This window comes from Rutidosis leptorrhynchoides, chromosome 7 (assembly GCF_046630445.1).
Source record: "Rutidosis leptorrhynchoides isolate AG116_Rl617_1_P2 chromosome 7, CSIRO_AGI_Rlap_v1, whole genome shotgun sequence".
Taxonomy (NCBI): Eukaryota; Viridiplantae; Streptophyta; class Magnoliopsida; order Asterales; family Asteraceae; genus Rutidosis; species Rutidosis leptorrhynchoides.
This window is the reverse complement of record NC_092339.1, coordinates 182,245,223-182,251,859: the sequence shown is the minus strand read 5'-3', so window position 1 is coordinate 182,251,859 and position 6,637 is coordinate 182,245,223. Positions and strand designations below refer to the sequence as shown.

Below are 6,637 nucleotides of genomic sequence, written 5' to 3'. Positions count from 1 at the left end.
CCGAGCAAAACGTTCACCACCTTTTGTACGTTCACCACTTGTAACCAGATCAAGACATCTAGCCAATATTGTCGCCGTTGATTTTTCTTTAGAATCGTCATCCAGTCGACCAAGTACTCCAATTCAAATTTCCGATAATCCATTTTTTGAACCCGACCTCACAATTGAGAACCCGGAGGATATTCAGGGACAATTCAGAGATCCTGAACCATTAATTTTTCCTCCGGAACCACCAATCATTCAAACAGAGATTGTAGAGGAACCAACCAGTAAATCAGAATCCTCTAGTGATTCAGATTCAACAAATTCAATCATGGAGAATCTGGAACCTCTAAGTATGGAAGACCGAATGAGAGCTAAACGCACTGGCCAAGGTCATGCAATTACTCAACCTGACATTAATGCGCCAGATTATGAAATCTAAGGACAAATCCTACACATGGTGACTAATCAATGCCAATTTAGTGGTGCACCGAAGGAAGATCCAAATGAACATCTTCGTACATTTAATAGGATATGCACTCTATTTAAAATAAGAGAAGTTGAGGATGAACAGATATATCTCATGTTATTTCCCTGGACTTTAAAGGGAGAAGCCAAAGATTGGTTAGAATCGTTACCTGAAGGGGCGATACGTTTTAGTTGAAAAATTTCTTAAACAATTCTTTCCGGCATCTAAAGCCGTGAGACTTCAAGGAGAAATTGTTACGTTCACACAAAAGCCAAATGAAACTCTATATGAGGCATGGAAAAGATTTGGAAAGTTATTGAGAGGATGTCCGCAACATGGTTTAGACACTTATCAAATAGTATAAATATTCTACCATGGATGCGACATCACTACAAGGAAAGACATCGATATAGCAGCAGGTGGTTCCATTATGAAGAAAACCGCAACTGACGCTTATAAAATTATTGATAACACTACTTCTCACTCACATGAGTGGCACCAAGAAAAAGATATCGTTAGATCATCTAAAGCGGCTAGAGCCGATTCTAGCCATGACTTAGATTCCATTTCCGCAAAGATAGATGCTGTCGAGAGACGAATGGAAAAGATGACTAAAGATATTCACTCAATATGAATTAGTTGTGAGCAGTATGGAGGACCACATTTGACAAAAGATTGTCTCAGTATTGAACTAACAATGGAACAAAGAGAGAATGTTTCATACATAAACCAAAGGCCTAGAAATAATTATCAGAATAATTATCAACCGCCAAGACCAATCTACAATCAAAACCAGAATTATAACCGAAATGTTCCATACAATAACCAACAAGGTCCTAGTAATCAACAAGTATCCAATAATACTTACAATCAGCAAAGACCTATTTTTCAAAACAAACCACCACAAACCGGTGATAAAAAGCCAAATTTAGAAGATATGATGTCGAAGCTAGTTGAATCTCAAACACAGTTTTTCACATCTCAGAAACAAACCAATGAACAAAATGCTCAAGCATTTAGAAATCAACAAGCTTCTATTCAAAATTTTGAACAAGAAGTAAGTAACCTAGCAAGGTTGATAAGTGAAAGAAAACCGGGAAGTCTACCTAGTGATACAAATGCTAACCCCCGGAATGAAACAGCTAAAGCCATTACCACAAGAAGTGGTATTACACTTAAACCACTTGAAATACCTGTAATTTCTGATGAAGCTATTTCTACTCCACAAGAACCACAATCTGATCAAGATAAGGAAAAAGAACCGGTAGTTGAAAAGGTTAATGAAGATAACACAGTTAAGGCTAAACCTTATGTTAAACCATACCAACCACCACTTCCTTACCCGAGTAAAATGAAAAAAGAGAGACTTGAAGCCGAGTAATCCAAATTCTTAGATATGTTTAAACAGATAAATGTCAATCTTCCTTTCATTGATGTAATTTCAGGAATGCCTAGATATGCTAAATTCTTGAAAGATTTAATCACGAATAGAAAGAAAATGGAAGAACTCTCGGCTGTTACTATGAATGCTAATTGTTCTGCAGTGCTATTGAATAAGATACCAGAAAAATTATCTGATCCAGGAAGTTTCACAATTCCATGTTTTCTGGGTAGTCTTAGTTCAATAGAAGCATTGGCAGACTTAGGTGCTAGTATAAATTTAATGTTGTATTCACTATACGCTAAACTAGACCTTGGAGAATTGAAATCAACACGAATAAGTATGCAACTAGCCGATAGATCAGTAAAATATCCTAGAGGGATAATGGAGAACATGCTAGTTAAAGTTGGTACTTTAGTATTTTCACTAGATTTTGTTATTCTGGACATGGAAGAAGATTCTTGAGTTCCTCTCATATTAAGAAGACCATTCTTAAACACGGCCAAAGCAATAATAGACGTGTTTGGTAAGAAGCTGACCCTAAGTATAGAGGACGAGAGTGTTACCTTTTCTCTTGATAGAGCCATGCAACAACTGCAATCTGCAGATGATACATGTTATTATATTCAAACTATAGAATCACATGCAGAATTGTTAGAAGAATTTCCAGAATTTCAAGGAACAGGAGAATGTTCTTTAGGAGAAGGAACTGAACCAATTGATGAAACTGAAATGTTAGCTACACTTATGGCTAATGGATATGAACTAACAACAGAAGAAATTCAAATGCTAAAAGACGAAGACAGATATCGATATAAATCATTAATAGAAGAACCACCGACATTAGAGTTAATGCCACTTCCAAATCTTTTGAAATATGCTTATTTACATGGTGAATCTGAATTACCTGTAATAATATCGTCTTCCCTTACTGAAAATGAAAAATCTCAACTCATTTCCGTGCTAAAAGCTCATAAACCAGCTATTGCATGTAAGATTCATGATATTAAAGGAATAAGTCCTTCGTATTGCACACATAAAATCCTTATGGAAGAAGATCATAAAACATATGTGCAACGCCAACGAAGACTAAATCCTAATATGCAAGATGTTGTTAAGAAAGAAATTATTAAACTGCTTGATGCAGGTTTAATTTATCCAATCTCTGATAGTGTATGGGTAAGCCCAGTTCAATGCGTACCTAAGAAGGGTAGCATGACTGTCATCACAAATGAGAAAAATGATCTTATTCCTACTAGGACTGTAATAGGATGGCGTGTTTGTATTGATTATAGAAAATTAAATGACGCCACCAAAAAAGATCACTTTCCCTTACCTTTCATTGATCAAATGTTGGAAAGATTAGCCGGAAATAGTTACTATTGTTTTCTTGATGGTTTTTCCGGATATTTTCAAATTCCAATAGCACCCGAGGACCAAGAGAAAACCACGTTCACGTGACCTTATGGTACTTTAGTTACAAACGCATGCCATTTGGACTTTGCAACGCCCCTGTAACCTTTCAAAGGTGCATGATGGCAATTTTTCACGACATGATAGAAGAATGCATGGAAGTTTTCATGGATGACTTTTCAGTCTTCGGTGATACATTTGAATCATGTCTAGATAATCTTGAACGAATGCTTATTAGATGCGAACAATCAAATCTAGTACTTAATTGGGAGAAATGCCATTTCATGGTTAAAGAAGGCATCGTTCTTGGTCATAAAATTTCAAAGGAAGGAATTGAAGTGGATAGAGCTAAAGTAGATGTAATTGCTAAACTTCCACATCCCACCAATGTTAGAGGAGTTAGGAGTTTTCTAGGGCATGCCGGTTTTTACCGACGTTTCATAAAAGATTTTTCTAAAATTGCCACTCCTATGAATAAACTCCTAGAAAAGGATGCTCCATTCATCTTTTCAGATGAATGCATCAAATCTTTTAATATTCTTAAAGAAAAACTCACTAATGCGCCGATCATGATAACTCCAAATTGAAATCTACCATTTGAACTCATGTGCGATGCAAGTGATTTTGCAATGGGAGCCGTTTTAGGACAAAGGATTGAAAAATGATTTCAACCTATTTATTACGCTAGTAAGACGTTACAAGGAGCACAAACGAATTATAAAACTACTGAAAAAGAACTCCTTGCTATTGTCTTTGCTTTTGACAAATTTCGTTCATATCTCGTTCTAGCTAAAACGGGGGTCTATACCGACCATTCTGCTCTTAGATACCTTTTCTCGAAACAAGATGCTAAACCACGATTAATCCATTGGATCTTACTCTTACAAGAGTTCGATGTTGAAATCCGAGATAAAAAGGGAGCAGAAAATCTCGCAGCTGATCATCTTTCTCGTCTTGAAAATCCCGAATTAGAAGTTCTAAATGAATCGGCCATACAAGACAACTTTCCTGATGAATATCTATTGAAGATAGATTATAATGAAATTCTATGGTTTGCAGACTATGCAAACTACTTAGTATGTGGATTCCTTGAAAAAGGATTATCGTACCAAAAACGAAAGAAATTCTTTAGTGATATAAAACACTATTTCTGGGAAGATCCACATTTGTTTAAAAGTTTTCCCGATGGAATAATACGCCAATGTGTATTCGGAGATGAAGCTAGTCAAATATTAAACCATTGTCACATAGGACCAACAGGAGGGCATTATGGGCCTCAACTCACAGCAAGAAAAGTTTACGATGCTGGATTCTATTGGCCTACAATTTTCAAAGACGCACACCTCCTTTGCTAATCCTGCGATGCTTGTCAAAGGGCCGGAAAAATAAGTCAACATGATGAAATGCCACAAAATTTCATTCAAGTATGTGAAGTATTTGACGTTTGGGGTATTGACTTTATGGGTTCATTTCCAAAATCTCATAATAATCTCTACATTCTCGCTGCCATTGATTATGTATCTAAATGGACGGAAGCACAACCTCTCCTGACTAACGATGCACGAGTTGTAATCAACTTCTTAAAAAGTCTTTTTGCAAGGTTCGGAACACCGAAAGCTTTAATAAGTGATCGGGGTACTCATTTCTGTAATAATCAACTTGAGAAAGTTCTCAAAAGATATGGAGTAACTCATAAAATCTCAACCGCTTATCATTCACAAACAAGTGGACAAGTTAAAAATACCAACCGAGCTTTAAAATGTATTCTAGAGAAAACAGTAGGATCAAATTAGAACAGCCTACAAAACTCCAATTGATACCACACCTTTTAAACTCGTTTATGGAAAAGCATGTCACCTTCCAGTAGAAATTGAGCACAAAGCATTTTGGGCTTTGAAGGCATTTAATCTTGATTTACATGAAGCCGGACGTTTACGGTTAAGTCAATTAAACGAATTAGAAGAATTAAGACATGAAGCATACGAAAATTCGTTAATCTATAAAGAAAGAACAAAGAAATGGCATGATAAAAGAATCAGAAGTTCAAAAGAATTTAAAGAAGGAGACAGAGTTCTTCTTTTCAATTCACGATTCAAGCTATTTTCTGGAAAATTGAAATCAAGATGGTCTGGACCCTTCATAGTCAAAAGAGTTTTCCCATACGGAACAATAGAGTTAATAAATTCAAATGGGATTGAATTTAAAGTTAATGGTTACAGAGTTAAACATTACATACATGATCCGATGGAAGTTGACAATGAAGTCAATCATAATTTCACCACCCAAGAAAACCTTCAAAATAAAAACATAAATATGTTATCAACAACATATGAAAAATCAAAATTGGAAAATAGGAAGGATTCAAGTTGGAGTGATGAAGAAGAATTCTTATACAAACCTCCCATTCCAAGAAACGAAGAAAAATGTGAACAAGAAGTTCAAATAGAAGTAAAAGAACTAAGAAAAGAACACCCGAAAAAGGTTTACAAACCAACTCGACTTACAAAAGCAGGAGACCCGGGTGAATTTATCATTTCTTGCTTGCTTAATGATGGTGCTGTATATAATGGACTCGCAGATTTAGGAGCAAGTGCAAATATTATGCCTCTTTCCTTATACAAAAGATTAGGTATGGGTAAATTAAAACCAACCAAAATAGGTGTTCAATCATTTGACCTAACCATTAAACACTCGGTTGGAATAGCAAGTAATTTACTTGTTAACGTGGGAATTTTGACCTTTGTTGCAAACTTCATAGTGATTAATATGGAGGAAAACCTTGATATTCCTCTAATTTTAGGTCGCCCATTTTTAGCAACTACCGAGGCATTCATTGATGTAAGAGAAGGTAGAATGACACTTAGGGATGGTGATAAATCGATCACCTTTGTGAACCGAAAGTTTAGATCTCCACCAACCAAAACTGTTAAACCAATAAAAATGCATAAGTGTGGGGAAGATGAAGAAACACTTAATGATGATCCGATCACAAAGAACCCCGTTGATGATAAGAAATTAGATGAACCCGTTTTTAACAGTTCAACGAAGAAACTTTATAAACGGATTCACGATGCTAAGATTAAGGGAAACCTTAAGTTATGTAACCGATTAGTATCTAATTTATCGCCAAAAGAAAAGGCGATGTTAGTTGAATTTGTGAAAGCTACAGAGGAAATCAACAAATGGATTGAAGCAAAAGTCAGAGATATACAAATTGTTGATGATCCAATTGAAAATAACGTTAATCACAATTTCAACACCACATCTAACTAAGTGTGGGGAGGTTCGAATCTTTTTAGGGTAATATATATTTCTGTTAGAGTTAGATATTCTGTTTTCGTGTATTTTCCGACAATGGAATCCGAATGGTCTTTCCCTAGCAGACCCTAAAG

General features: G+C 35.7%; 1 non-coding gene across 1 annotated transcript; it reads right to left on the bottom strand.

Moving 5' to 3' along the window:
• Positions 1-686: 686 nt before the first annotated feature.
• On the bottom strand, positions 687-793 carry LOC139860916 (small nucleolar RNA R71). Its single transcript, XR_011763542.1, has one exon. It is a non-coding gene; the product is annotated as a small nucleolar RNA R71 (small nucleolar RNA).
• Positions 794-6,637: the final 5,844 nt, after the last annotated feature.